At 39.1% G+C, this 15875-nt stretch overlaps 2 non-coding genes across 2 annotated transcripts; both read left to right on the top strand.

Moving 5' to 3' along the window:
- Nucleotides 1–985: 985 nt before the first annotated feature.
- Nucleotides 986–1076, top strand: TRNAY-GUA (transfer RNA tyrosine (anticodon GUA)). Its single transcript is given in 2 exon segments — nucleotides 986–1022; nucleotides 1041–1076. It is a non-coding gene; the product is annotated as a tRNA-Tyr (tRNA).
- Nucleotides 1077–2802: 1726 nt separating this feature from the next.
- On the top strand, nucleotides 2803–2892 carry TRNAY-GUA (transfer RNA tyrosine (anticodon GUA)). Its single transcript is given in 2 exon segments — nucleotides 2803–2839; nucleotides 2857–2892. It is a non-coding gene; the product is annotated as a tRNA-Tyr (tRNA).
- The last annotated feature ends 12983 nt before the right edge of the window (nucleotides 2893–15875 follow it).

The following is a 15875-nucleotide window of genomic DNA, read 5'->3' on the forward strand; positions in this document are numbered from 1 at the left end:
CCAGGGTCCAGGGAGTAGTGCCACTGCTTTCCCACAGGAGTCCTTCAGGAGGAACCTACTGTTCTGTGGCCACAAAGGTTCCCCAGCCTCGAATGTCACCATATGCAGAGACCAGCGGACAGGGACCAAAGAGAGATACTAAGACTTCCATTGGATGTGCCCATGCCCTCCACCCCCCATGGGAATTGGAGGTTCCCAGGTTTGGGGGAACTAGCTTTGGTGTTTGGGGGATATAACAGGGGAGGGCGGTGTGCCCGTGGTTGGGAGGTGGACTCTGGTGACTTGGACACACCCCGGTGAGCCCCGGCACGGCCACCTCCTCCTGTCTGGGGCCTCACAGTGGGCAGGAGGGGACCTCCACAGACATGGCCCTCATCCTCGCAGGTGCAGACCTGCCGGTCTCCCGATCAGGGGTGGCGACACAGGCATCGGAGGGCAGGTGACTTGGGTGTGGCTTGCCGTACTTCTGTGCGACCTGAGCTGGGTGGGTGAGCGAGTGGTGTCAGGTGGCGGGCACACACCAGATGGCATCTGAAACGTTTGTCAAAGACGCGGAGCGAGGGCAAGAGGTCCGACCTGGACAGCGGTGTGCTCTGCCTGTCCAGGAAGCCCACAGAATCTTGAGCTACTTCAGGGAGCGGCCGCCTCTGCCAGAGTAATCCGGGTCTGTGGGCAGAGAACGCGAGCCAAGTCCCCAGACGGGCCTAGCCCGACGTCCTTTCTCCATCACTTCCCAGGAGCCCTCACTGCGCGGAAAAGTAAAACTAGGTTTAGGTGGGCACCACGGCCCCTGTCTGGAGTGAGTGGCGAGCTGAGGGGTGTACAGAGCCGGGAGCGGGGCTTGGGGTGGGATGGAGGGCATGGGGGGAGGCGCTTAGAGGCGGTGTTCCTCTTTGAGGAACGGTGAGGCTCCAGTTCCTTGATCTCCACCGTTTCTGCAAAAAGAAAGGACCCAGTGCTTGTCAGTGGATGTGGGTGTGTGCGCCCTTCGGTAGCTCAGCTGGTAGAGCGGAGGACTGTAGACTTGATGACGTGTGGACATCCTTAGGTCGCTGGTTCGATTCCGGCTCGAAGGAGGTGCTTTAGTAGTTTTTGCCCCATCATGAGGGCCACGCCCTCTGCCTCTGCCCTGCAAATTGGCCCTTCCGCCTGCACTACAAGAGCATGCTCATGCTCACCGGACAAAGCCAACAAAGCCCTTCCAGAACCACTTACCCCTCCTTCCTGAAATCCACAGACGTATGCCCCTCAGTCCACAACATTCCCTTGCTCCTGCCTTAGCAGAGTGCCCCCACCAGCCAGCCAGTCAACCTCCCAAGCCCTTAACACTTTTATTCTCGCACCTCTCCCCAGGGAGAGCAGCGCCCCCTCTGCCACCACCACTTTGCTCAACGTGGACAGATCCGACAAACATGTGGCCACACAGGAGCTGCCCACCGCGAGCCCTGGAGCCCAACAAGCACATGGGCCATCACATGGGTCGCGGACAACCAAGGCGTTCTTCTTGAAAATCCTCCCACTCAATTTCCCTTTCCTACTTTGCCTAGTCCTAGGATGGTCCATGGCTTCTCTCTTCTGTCTAGCCCAACAACTGCAGTCTCTGTATCTCTGTCCATCTCTCTCTCCAACTTCCGTCTCTCTCTCTCTCTCTCTCTCCCTCATCCTCGAGAGAGGGAGAGAAGGTTCCCAGGTTTGGGGGAACTAGCTTTGGTGTTTGGGGGATATAACAGGGGAGAGGGGTGTGCCCGTGGTTGGGAGGTGGACTCTGGTGACTTGGACACACCCCGGTGAGCCCCGGCACGGCCACCTCCTCCTGTCTGGGGCCTCACAGCGGGCAGGAGGGGACCTCCGCAGACACGGCCCTCATCCTCGCAGGTGCAGACCTGCCGGTCTCCCGATCAGGGGTGGCGACACAGGCATCGGAGGGCAGGTGACTTGGGTGTGGCTTGCCGTACTTCTGTGCGACCTGAGCTGGGTGGGTGAGCGAGTGGTGTCAGGTGACGGGCACACACCAGATGGCATCTGAAACGTTTGTCAAAGACGCGGAGCGAGGGCAAGAGGTCCGACCTGGACAGCGGTGTGCTCTGCCTGTCCAGGAAGCCCACAGACTCTTGAGCTACTTCAGGGAGCGGCCGCCTCTGCCAGAGTAATCCGGGTCTGTGGGCAGAGAACGCGAGCCAAGTCCCCAGACGGGCCGCAGCGGGCCAGACGGCTGGGTACTTATGGGGACATCCTTTCTCCCTCACTTCCAGGAAGTCTCACTGGGCGGAAAAGTGAGCCCAGCTCACGGTGGGCAACAGGGTCGGGTCGAGGTTAAACGGCGGGGGTGATGACTCCCCAGCACCAGGGGGCGGGTATGTGATTGGGTGGGGCGGGGGGCGAGCTCAGAAACTCCTCGAGGGCCCTTCAGCGACCGTGCCTTCCTGGTGGCGCATTCTTCTCCCCTGCTTCCCTCCGCAAGCCCGCCCTACCCGACCCACTCATCCGTGTGGGTTTCACCAACGCCCCCATTCCCTTCACCCTCTTACCGGCTTTCTGGCTACCGAGGGCTGTCGTCCTGGTCTCTCCCTGTAGAAGGAGCCCAGGGGAGAGAAAATGAGTCAACAGGTGGCGGCCCGGGCCCAGGCATTCTGAAAATCGCCTCCCCGGGATGCCTGGCCACCACGGATCCCCGGCGTGTGCACGGCTCCCTGCCAAGGGGCTTCCAATTAACCTAGGACATATTGCACCCGGGGTCTTCCAGAGCCTTGGCCTCTGTCGTTTCCAGAAAAAACGAAGGACCCAGCACTGGCTAACGTGCACCCTTCGATAGCTCAGCTGGTAGAGCGGAGGACTGTAGATCTGACACGTGTGGATATCCTTAGGTCGCTGGTTCGATTCCGGCTCGAAGGAAGTGCCCTGTTGCTTTTGCCCCGTCACCACCCACTAGCGCCCAGCCCTGCAAATTGGCCCTTGCCGCAGGTCAGCAGCTGAACTCAGCCAGGAAAACCCTTCCGGAGTCACCTTCACAGCCACCTGTGGGCTGTCGCCAAGGAACACACCTACTTCTTGAAGTCCATTGACCCATGCCCTTCAACGCAAAACAGCCCAGCCCCCATTGCTCCTGCTTTAGCGGGCAGCCGCAACTAGCCAGCCCCGACCCCCCACCTCCAAAGCCCCGACCCGCCACCTCCAAAGCCCTTTATAACTTTTATTCACCTACAGCTCTTGCTTTTGCTCCTTCTGCCCAGGACAGCGCTGTCTCTATCTGATACCACAGCTTCTCTAATCATGGACAGATCCCTGTCAAACAGGTTGCCCCAGAGGAACTGTTCACTGCAAGCCCTGTATGTCCATACCGGCCACTAGGCGGGCCACGGATAACCCTGGCATGCATCTGTGAAACTTTTCATGTCATTTTATGTATATGTCTGTTTTCCTCAATGTTTTTTTCTTTTTCTGTTGGTATTTTTAATTTTATCTGAGAACTATAATTTTTAGAAACCCAGCTATGTAGTAAACTCCCATGGTTGCCTTCTTAGCATGGTATTTGTAGAGATTTACCTTTTGAGAATGTATTTGCTAATCTTCACTGCTTTTTAAATGACATTTAAGCCAAAATATGCAGCTGTTTGGTCCCTGTAGTTTAATGGATAATTATTACTCCCAGTGTCTTATTTAGGTGGTCTGTCAATCTGATCCCTGGATTTTTTTCTGCTAAGAATCCTCAGGTTTTTTGTATTGTTAATATTTCCCGGCGCTCATGTAGATTTTTGGCTATTTTATGAGCAATGATATCTCCTAGTCTGCTTATATTATTTAGCTCAGACAGGTGATCTATATGAAGACTCTATTGCTCTGTATCCACAAAGAGACCCCAGCCTTGAATGTCACCATATGCAGAAATTAACATAGTGAGACCAGTGATGGAATTGGGCCTTTCTTGGACATCCTGTAATTCTACCTTTTACAACATTATGTATTTACTAAGAATGTGTTCTTAGAATTATGAATGAAGGCATGTATGCATCAATAAGGGGACTAGTAAGTCCTGCATCCTCTTAGCTCATCAACCCAGGTTGTGTTGACTCAATAGAATTGCCACTCTTTAGGACTGGTATTCAGGTATGTTTTGTTCACAAACCATTTAATAAGCACCTAATACGTACCATGTATTGTGCTTGTGCCAGGGATGTAGAGGTTAAAATATAGGTCTTGCCCTAAAATATTTCTGACTGTAGGTTACGCAGAGATGGAAGTAGACAGTTATAATACAATGTGCTGAAAACTACAATTGAGGTAGATAGAATATTCCATGTAAATCTAAAATTAAAATCAATCTTAGGAAGTTTTAATTCAGGCTGGGGTGGAGGGCAAAATAGAAAATATGGAAGATCTCATGGTAGAGGCAATGCACTGTAGTCAGCTCAGTTTTAGAAGAGGAGTAGTAGATCTGTGATCAGGTGAGCAGAGTGGATCAAAAACAGAAAAGAAACAGAAACCTGAAGAGTGTTGATTTTTTTGTGTAACTATATATGGTATCACTAGAGCATACAGAGAAGTCCAGGACTAGCAGGAAATGAAGATACAAATAATTGTGCATGGAATTTTAACTTATCTCATCATACCCCTGATTTCCAGTTGCTGCTCACCCCAGAAGCAAGGGAAAGATTTCTCAACATCCCTTGTGAGTCTTTTTGGAGAAGACACCATGGCTTTTTAACGTGATATGTTTATTATTTTTCCAGAATGACCAGCAGAAGAAAGGTTCATAATGTCCTTGTACTTCCACAATCACCTCCATTGCATCCATTCCCACACCTACTGTCATTTTCTCTGCACATACATTTTGCAACTACCTGGCTTGGATCAGCTGACAGAGAAGGCAGAGACATTGCTGATGCCAGGAGAGAAAAATCTTATGTTGTATAAGGGTTTACCTCCTTTCCAGATTTGTCAGGAATGGGGAATTGGGAAATTTCCATTCAGGAGCTCTTGAAATTGTCTTCTCTCTTTCTCAAACCTCAACATCACTTCTGTTTACCACCAAGGTAGCCTTTCTCAGAAAGTCTTGCCTCTATGATGTCTGGATCAATAAAACCCTCTATGCAGGCCATACCCAGTGATAATTAAATAGTTATACATAGGCTATACATGAAAATGTTTACCGTTCAATAGTGAGATTAATTAGAAACCAAAGGTTTTTCACTCTCCTCTATCTCTACACTCATGCCAATACAAGTAATCAAGAAGTATGTGGTCCAAGATGGGTAAAATGACATTTGCATGCAAAATCTATAAGCAAGAAACATAAAACCTGGCGTCAAATGGAACAGTTTTTCAATCAGTAGTGGGTAAGGGAGTGTGGATAAATATCACAGTCTTTTCAAGATGGAGGATGAGAAGTGTAATCCTTTCAAGTCCACCTTTTGCCTGCCAGTCCCATATTGTACACAGACTGAAATGTCTCAGGGCATTTTGTGGCAAAGTCCCTTTATTTAAATATCAGAGCATGCTCAAGCCAAAATCATTAAGTACATTGTAGATAAATAAAACTCTCTAAAAGAGGGGAGGGTGGGGTCCTTGAGGCTGGTAGCCACAAGATACAACAACGTGACTCATCTTCCTCAGGATCAGAAGGCACCCCCTTTATTTTTACAAGGCAGAAGAACAGCGTCTGAGAAGCCACACCTGGGATGAAAGGCTAAAAAACAAGCAGTATCTTACTAGGCAAGCTCCTTGTTTTCCCATTGTTGCAACTTCACTGTCTCTCACTGTATGCCAGGTATTAGGGCAGGAATCCAAGTCACAAAGAGAGCAAATGAGTTCCTGCCTCTTGGCCCTGCAGCACGATCCATTCTCAACAGGAGGTCAACACTGCCCTAGAAGATGGGAAGGGCTGCTCTTTTTACTGGTGGCTTTTTCTTCCTATCATCTTAGTATTTTACTGAAAATATTGGAGCCTCAGAAAGGATCACATTTGAAGTAACCAGCTTAATCAGTTCAATGCCCCCCATTCCCACCTCCACCCAAACTCTTTGATTCAGTCAAAATGTGCCGTGTTTCCTGGGTTTACGAACACTGGACAGTAACAAGATGCTCGTTCGGCTTTGATCCCTCTGCCTCCTCTTTTATCAAATTGCTTCTCATTCTCTCTTACTCATTTCAGGATCATCTTTTATCATAATCTTTTCCTAGCTCCTCAAGTCTCAATTTTGTCCTCTTCCTCTTTGTCTCTTTGGTACTCCTTAATTACTTTCACCTTTCCGCCTATCATGCTATGCTCATATTATACTTTAATATCCTCTTTTGGAGTGAGCTCCTTGAAATCTGGGGAAATCTCATATTTATTTTGGTACCAACAGCACCTTGCTTTTCACAGTACCTTGCACAGGACAGACATCTAGCACATGTTAAATTATTTACTAGCCTGAGGCATTTCACCGTCAGCTGCAGAAAGATGAAGGCTCTGATAAATAATGACACCCTGGAGTAATGACTAAAGACCTGATTTACTGGAAGGTAAAAAAAGGTCCATAATTCCTTCTAAGGTAACAACCAGAGGTGACAGTTTCCATGTAAAGAGTCCAGGGTTTTCTGTGATGAAAAGCAAATGAAGAAGCTTCTGGGAATCACATAGTAAGATATTCAAACTAACCCTTATCACTGAGGAAATCTGAAAGTTGAAACAATATATGAAAACATCTGCTTCGTGATACTGGAGAGAGAAAAAAGATGACAAGACTTACTCAGTCAAAATATAAGAGAGGTAAAATCCAGAGTGATAATAACTAGAAAATCCACACATATATGAAAATGACTCATTTTATGAAAAAGCCAGTATGAATTTTATAACAAAAGCAGACAAGGATATTAAGAGAAAGATTTATTACAGGTCAATCTCATTCATGAACATGGTTATAAAAATTCTAAACAAAACATTAGCAAATCAAATAAAACATATATAAAAATTATTACATATCTGACAAAATTGGAGCTATTGGATGAAAGTAGCATTGATTTAACATTAGAAAAATCAGTGTACTTCACCATACTAACAGAATAAAGGAAAAAATAAGAAGACTATTTTAATAGATGAAGAAAATTCATTTAATAAAATTCAGTATCTCTCATGATAATGTTATTAATAAACCAGAAGGCAATTTGTTTGATAAAGTGCATTTACAAACAAAAGTCTCATTGTATGTTCATCTAACAATGTGTTTAATGGTGAAATGGTGCTAGGTTTCTGTCTGAGACTGAAACAAGATTAGAATGCCCTTAGTGACCGTGCAGGCCTCATGCTGAAGACCCTGGATCTCTAAGCCATTGCTGCAGGCCACGAGACTATAATATGAGTGAGAAATAAACCTTCACTGTGTAAAGCACCCCCCCAAAAAAAAAAAAGAAAAAAGAAAAAAGAAATCTACAGCTGTATTACTAGAGATAATAGGTTATTTTAATACACTTGCAGTATCAAAGGTCAATATTCAAAGATTACTTATATTTCTATATGCCAGCATCAACTAGAATAGTTAGAATATTAAATTTTCAAAAGATTACCTTTATAATAGCATCAAACAATGAAATACCTAGAAACATATCTTTTAAAATGTGCAAAATCTCAAGGCACAAAATATAAAATATTATTGGAGAATTAAAGAAAAGTTACATAAATGGAAAGACAGTCCATTTATAGACTAAACAACTCAATATTGTAAAAATATCAAATCTCCTCAAAATAATCTATGATCTTAAAAATCTAATCAAAATTCCGTAATTGGGCAGGGAAACTTGATAAGACAATTCTAAAGCATATAAGGGCATGCAAAGTGTCAAAACAGCTAATATACTCTTGGAAAGGACAAATAGAGAGGACTTAACGATACCAGGTACCAAGAAACTTTATGAAGACACAACAGTTTAGTTAGGATGGTAATGATATAGGACAGGCAAATATACCAATCAAAGAGTGCAGTCTAGAAATAGACCCAAACTTGGCCACTGATTTGTGACAAAGATTACACTGCAAGGGAGATAATTGTCTTTTCAATAAATAATAATGGATCATTTGGCTACTACAATGGAGGGAAAGGAATCTTGATTCAAAGCACATATTGCATACAACACTGATGAATTATAAATCTAATTGTAAATCTAATTATGAAATGTAAAACAGTAAAACATCTTTAAAAAAACATAAGAGAATACCCTGATGACCTTGAGTTAGACAAACATTTCTTAAACAAGACACAAACAAATGTAGAGGGATAAAATTGATAAATTGGGTAACATTAAAATTAAGATCTTCTCATTTTAAAAATCCCATTAAGTGAGTAAAGAGGCCTGCCACAGAGTGGGAGAATGTACTTGTATATCCAACAAAAGATTTACATCCCAAATATATAAAGAATGCCTACAAATTAATAAGAAAAACAACTGACAACCATCTCAAATGCTTTTTCTTTTATCAGTTTTTAAAGCAATGTCATTCCTGCTACTTCAACCATTTTTTCGTTTGTTTGATTTTGTTTTGTTTTTTAATTTTATTGGAGTATAGTTGATTTACAATGTTGTGTTAGTTTCAGGTGCACAGCAAAGTGATTCAGTTATACATATACATATATTCATTCTTTTTCAGATTCTTTACCCATATAGGTTATTACAGAATATTGAGTAGAGTTCCCTGTGTTATACAGTAGGTCCCTGTTGGTTGTCTATTTTATATATAGTATAGTGTTACTTCAACTATTTTTTGAGGAGCTTTTATTCCATCTAGGAAAATGAGTTCTCCAAAAACTTAGCAGATAAAATATTTAAGTTCCAAAGGTTAAAATTTAAGAAAAATTTAAGCCTTAAAAAATCCTATACGTGAAAGTCTTTACGTGAAATATTTAGATTCTTTAGGAAAATAAATTTTAATATCTGAAGAAAAGGATACTAAAATCAATTATTTTTAAACATAGATGAATGCTCATATAAAAAATGTGTTTTACTTTATCATCTTCTACTTCAGAGAAACACAAACTATTTCACTATCTTTAATCAACTTTCAAACTACTGGTGTCTAAAAACTTGAAATTACATGAACTGCATTTCTCAACTATCATGGGGCCAAAGGTGTTTAGATTTCACATATTAAAGAGCTACCTTATAGCTCTCAATGGTTTGAAAAGCCAATAACACATAAGTAAGTGTGTGAAGATAGGTAGTCCTGGCTGCAGACAGAATCAGAGGCAAATACTATCAGAAGGAGGGCGCCCCAGCTTAGGTCCTCAGTATTTCCACAGATAAAGATAAACCAGAAAAGAACTCTTACTCAAAAATCACCAACACACAGGAACAAAGCAGCAGGAAAAAAATCTTAAACTCAGTAGGCCCTCAGATATTGGAGTTTTCAGCTAAACAACACAAAATCACTAAATAGAAAATGTTCAAAGAAATAAAAGGTAGGGGTCATATAAATAAATGAGCAATATGAAACTATAAAAATGATCATACAGATTTGCAAAAGAAAAAAACCTATAGCCTTTAAAATGAAAAATATAACTATTAAAATAAAACTCTCAATGAATGATTTAATTAGTGAATTACACATACCAAGAGAGAATTAGTAAATGTCAATAAACATCTGAAGATGTTACCCAGAATTTAACAGACACAAGGAGATGAAAACTATATAAGAAATAATGTCCTAAAGAAGAAAACAGAATGAAGAAGAGAGGATACTTGAAGGGATAATAGGTGATGAATTCAGAGAACTGATGAGAGTTGAATTCCAAATACAGGAAGCACAATGTTGACCATGCAGGAATTAAAAAAAAAAAAATTCTAAACATAGATACATTATTGTGAAACTCTAGCATATCAGTGACAAAGAGAAGATTTTATATGCAGCCAGAGTAAAAGACATTACCTACAAAGAATAACAAGATGATAGCTGACTTTCCAACACGTATTAATTGAAGACTGAAGACAGTGTTGAGAGGAAATAACTGTTAATTATGTATGCAGAAAGAATACCAAGAATGGGGTGAAATAGGCATTTTCTGATAAATAAAAACTGAGAGTGTTAATGACCAACAGATTTTTATTAAAGGAACATCTAAAAGATGTACAGAAAATGAGCCTGGAAAGAGAGACTGAGATACAAGAAGGAAAGATCAACAAAGAAATTGGTAACTATGGGCATAAATATGGTAGATTGAACACATGCATCCATAATTTTCTCCCTCCCAAAACTCCACTAAATCTATAGCATGGGAAAGGAAACAAAGCAACAACATTTTGGAAGATAGAAAGCAGATAATTTAGTAGTAACTGGCATGGAAAGACTGATGAAAAAGATTATTTCTATTCAAGCAGTGAGAAAAAACAAGAATCAGCTTGATATAATCCATAGAGTCCCTCTATATTTTTGGAAGTGGGGTGAATGGAAGGCTAAATTAAGAAGAATTGAAAAATATTTAAGAAGCAGTTGAATTCTAGATACTTCTTTACTACCCAGGCTGACTGTTGTCCCTCTCCCACTCCAACAGGAGACTGGATGATTTGTTTCTGGCACAGGTAAAAGAGAGGGTCTCTTGATTGCCAAAGATAGGAATACTGTACAGAAAGTAGGGGATTAAATAAATGTATATGTACTGGTTGCTGAGTTGCCTACTTAGCTCCCACACGTTCGGCAGCTAGACAGGAAGCTGAAGAATTTTCTTTGTGTTATCTGACAAGTCCAAAATGAAAGATCTGAAGATACTGGCATTGGTGTTTCCTAAAAAACAAGCCAGCCATGTCACCGTAGAGTGAGGTCCAGAATCAAGTACCATCCATGCACTCAGAACTTCCAAACAGCTACTTAGTCTCCCTCTCTTTAATATAAACATTTAACCAAGGATCAGCTAATTGCTGGGGGAAATCATCTAATGTGATTTTATTTGTCTGAAACAAACAGAAAAGGGTAACTTGGAGGAAACAGTGACCACATAGGAAAGATATCATCTTATTTTTCTAAAAAATGTCATTAATGTTTTCAGTGATAGTATGCTGCAGACATGGGGCAAAAAGTGATGTTGCCAGAAAACCCCAAAACCAAACAAACAAAAAACCCACTCGGGGGGGCGGGGGGAGGCATAAATCAGGAGCTTGGGATAAACATACACACACTACTATATATAAGATAGATAACCAACAAGGACCTACTGTATAGCACAGAGAACTCTACTCAGTATTCTGTAATAACCGATATGAGAAAAGAATCTGAAAAAGAATATATGTATATGTATAACTGAATCACTTTGCTATACATCTGCAACTAACACAACATTGTAAATCAACTATACTCCAATAAAATTAAAATATTAAAAAAACCGAAAACCAAAAAACTCACTCAGAAATAAGAACTCTTAGGAATTAAAAAATACGATAGCAGGAATTTTTAATATATGTCATAATGTAGAGAAAAAGCAAGCTCCCAGAAAGTAAAGCAAATGATTACTAATAGAAAATAGGAAAGAATAGTTAAAAAACATTTGAGGATCAATTTAAAAAGTTGTATTTCCAATCAATAAAAGAGAGAGAGAGAGAAAAAATGGAGAAAAATAATTCCTGAAAGTTTGTCAGATTTTAAGGGGATTCGTTTCTTGATGCTGTTGTTTGATGTACAAAGTTTATAATTTTGATGAAGTCCAATATACCTACTTTTTTTTTTGATGCTTATATTTTTGGTGTCATATCTGAGAATCTATTGTCAAATCCAAGGTCATGAAAATTTACCCCTATGTTTTCTGTTAACAGTTTTATAGTTTTAACTCTTACATTTGGATCTTTTATCCATTCTGAGTTCATTTTGTATGTGGTGTGAGATGAGTTCAACTCTGTTCTTTTGCATGTGAATATCCAATTGTTCTGGCACCATTTGCTGAAAAGACTATTCCTTTCCCATTGAATGGTCTTGGCACTCTTGCTGAAAATCAATTGATCATAGATATATGGGTCCATTTCTGAACTCTCAGTTCTATTTCATTGACCTATATGCCTATCCTTATGTCAATACCACATTATCTTGATTACCGTAGCTTTGTAGAAGATTTTAAAATTGAGAAATGTGAATCCTCCAACTTTATTTTTATTTTTCAATACTGTTTTGGCTACTAGAGGTCTCTTGCAATTCCATAAGAATTTTAGAATCAGCATGTACGTTTCTGCAAAAAATGCAGTTGGGATTTTGGTAAGGATTGCACTGAATCTGTAGATTGCTTTGGTTAGTAATGCCATCTTAATGGTATTAAGTCTTCCAGTTCATGAACATGGGGTGTCTTTCCATTATTTAAGGCTTCTTTAATTTCTTTGAACAACCTTTTGTAGTTTTTAGTGTACAAGTTCTATATCTCCTTGGTTAAATTTATTTCTAAGTATTTTATTCTTTCTGATGCTATTGTAAATGGTGGAATTATTTTCTTAATTTAATTTTTGGATTGTTTATTGTTAATGTATAGAAATACAAATCATTTTTGTATGTTGATCTTGTTTTCACCAACATTTCTGAATTGATTTGTTTGCTTCAATAGTTTTTTAAGGCGGGTGGATTCTTTAGGATTTTCTAGATATAAAAATCATAAAATCTCCCTTAGCAGAGACAGTCTTACTTCTTCCTTTCGAATTTGGATGCATTATATTGCACGGTATGGTATGGCATAGTATCACATTGTATCATTTCATTTTGTTTTGTTCCATTTTGCTTTATTCCATTCCATTCCATTCTATTTGCCTGAATTCCCTAGCTAGAACTTCCAGTACAACGTTGAATAGAAGTGGTGAAAGTGGTTGTCCTCTCTTGTTCCTGAATTTGGGGGAAAGTTTTTAGTATTTCACCATTAAAATTGATATTAGCTGCAGATTTTTCATAGATGTCCTTTATCATATTGAGGAAATTCCCTTCTGTTCCTAGTTTGCTGAGTATTTTCATCGTGAAAGGATATCAAATTTGTCTAATGCTTTTTCTTTATCAATTGGGATGATCATGTGTTTCCCCCTTATATTTTATTAACATGGTATATTATATTGATTTTCATATGTTGAACCACCCTTGCATTCTTGGGGTACATCCCAGTTGGTTTTAGTGTATAATCCTTTTAGTATGCTGATGGATTAAGTTTGCTAGTATTTTGCTGAGGATTTTTGCATTTGCTTTCATAAGCTATAGTGGTGTATCATTTTCTTTTCTTATGATATCTTTGTCTGGATTTGATATGAGGATAACACTGGCCTCATAGAATGAGTTTGGAAGCATTCCCTCCACTACTTTTCGGAAGAGTTTGAGAAAAATTGGTGTTAATTTTTATTTAAATGTTCAGTAGAATTCACCAATGAAGCCATCTGATCCTGAATTTTTGTTTGATAGGTTTTTGATTACTGATTTCATCTCTTTATTTGCTATATATCTGTTCAGATTTTCTATTCTTTTTTTTGAGAAAGTTTTGAGTCAGTTTTGATAGTTTATGTGTTTCTAGAAATTTGTTCATTTCATCTAGGTTATCTAATTTGTTGGCGTGCAATAGTTCATAGTATTCCTTTACAATCCATTTTATTTCTGTAAGGTCGGTAGTAACAGCTCCACTTTTAATTCCTGATTTTAGTAATCTGAGTTTTCTTTCTTTTTTTCTTTGTCAGTCAAGCTAAAGATTTGTTACTTTTGTTCATCTTTTCAAAAACCAACATTTGATTTTGTTGATTCTATTTTTTAAAATTCTCTTTTTCATTATCTCTACTCTAATCTTTATTATTTCCTTCCATCTGCTTGCTTGGTGTTTAGTTTGCTCTTCTTTTTTCTTAAAACTTTTCTTAAACTTTTTTCTTCAACCTTAAGATTGAAGGCTAGGTTATTGATTTGAGAGCTTTTTTTAATGTATGCATTTATAGCTTTAAATTTCCTTCTGAACATTGCTTTTGCTTCATCCTGTAAGTTTTGGTATGTTGTGACTTTGTTTTCATTGATCTCTAAGTATTTTCTAATTTCCCTTGTGATAGCTAATTTGATAAATTGGTTGCTTAAAACCGTGTGGTTTGATTTCCACATATTTGTGAATTTTTTCCTTCTGTTACTGATTTGTAGTTTCGTTCCATGGTGATCAGAACAGACATTTGTATAATTTCAATACTTTAATTTTACTGTGACTAGTTTTGTGGCCTAATGTCTATCTTGGCGAATGTTCCATGTGTACTTCTGAGGAATGTGTATTCTGTTGCTGTTGGATAAAATGTCCTATGTATGTCTGTTTGGTCCAGTTAGCTTACAGTGTTGAAGTCCTCTATTTCCTTGTTTATTTTTTGTCTAGCTGTTCTATCCATTATTTAGAGTGGGATGTTGAAGTCTCCAACTGTTATTGTAGGACTGTCCAAATCTTTTTTTTAATTAAAAAAAGTAGTTGTTGGTTTTCTTATGAACAAGTTTTAAAAGTCCTTAATATAGTCTAAAGTCCTTTCTTAGATATGTGATTTTAATATATTTTTCCCAGGCGATGACTTGTTTATGCATTGTCTTAACAGTATTTGAGAAAGAAAACTTGTAATTTTGATACAGTTCAATTTATCAATTTTTATTTTATGGACTGTGCTTTTGATTTAGTTTCCATGAAATCTGCCTAAATCAAAGTCACAGAGATTATATCTTATTTTGTATTTTTAGAAGTTTAAAATTTTTAGTTTTACATTTAAGTTTATGATTCATTTTGACAATTTTTATATATGGTCTAAGGTGTAAAGTCCATTTTATCATATGAATATCCAAATGTTCTTGCAATATTTGTTGAAAAGACTATACTTTTTCCACTGAATTTTCTTTTCCCCTTATTGAAAATCAAGTTGCCATAAATATGTGGGTCACTTTCTGCACACTCTATTCTGTTTCGTAGATATTTGTCTACCTTTTCAGTTAACATTTCTCTCATATATTTTATCTCTTAGTTCTATATTCTAGAAGATAGTCTTCAGCCAATCCTGAAGTGACTGTTTCCTCTAAGGTCACTTGTCCTATTTTATCCTTCTCTTTCACATTGTGGTTATACTCAAGGCCAGGTGATATATGGGTGTGAGTTAACATGTATGAATTAAGGACTATGGAATAAGTATTTCCTGTTCATATTTTAGATTTGCATTGCATTTCTCTGTTCCTTTTAATTCAATTTTATGTGCTATTTTTTTTCTCCTGGATGTTCCTTTTATATAAAATTTGGTAATGGCACTCTGTCTTGTTTTCCTATGTTGTTATTTACTTACCCTTTTAAAAAATGAAAAGGGAAGAAAACAAGGGAGAGAAAAAGTAATCTTTATTTTAAGGAATTTTGTAATAATGAAAAAGATAGGCTTCTGTACTCAATATATTATTTTAATCCTATCTCTCCATTCTGAACTGTGATTCTGTGTGAATAGATGTGTTTCTATATTGCCTCCACTACTTTTGGATCAAAAAGCAAGTTGTTACTGAGAGGTTTGAATTCCGCTTGGAGTTGAAGTTCATTAGAGTGTTACATTTCCTGGCTCTGAGTAGCCCACATGGTATTTGACATTCCCCAGGGTTTGGCTGACTAATTTTGTGGAAATGAAGTTGCCATCTTTAGGGAAATATTTCTGACATTCATTAATTTCTAACTGCAGACATCTTGTATTTCTAAAAACTTTGAGTTTTTTAAAACTAGATACCTGATTGTCACTACATATTTCTGAAGCTTTTTCATTATGAAAAATTTCAAACATACTAAAAATAGAATGGTATAATGAATAATGGTGTAACCAACTCATAGTCCCATGAATTTCCAAATCATGGCCAAGCTAATTTTATCCATACATCCACTCATTTTATTTTTGTCCATACTTTCCGAAAAAAATTGCATTTACTGCCAGGT

The sequence above is a fragment of the Eschrichtius robustus genome, chromosome 1 (genome assembly GCF_028021215.1).
Source record: "Eschrichtius robustus isolate mEscRob2 chromosome 1, mEscRob2.pri, whole genome shotgun sequence".
NCBI classification, from domain to species: domain Eukaryota; kingdom Metazoa; phylum Chordata; class Mammalia; order Artiodactyla; family Eschrichtiidae; genus Eschrichtius; species Eschrichtius robustus.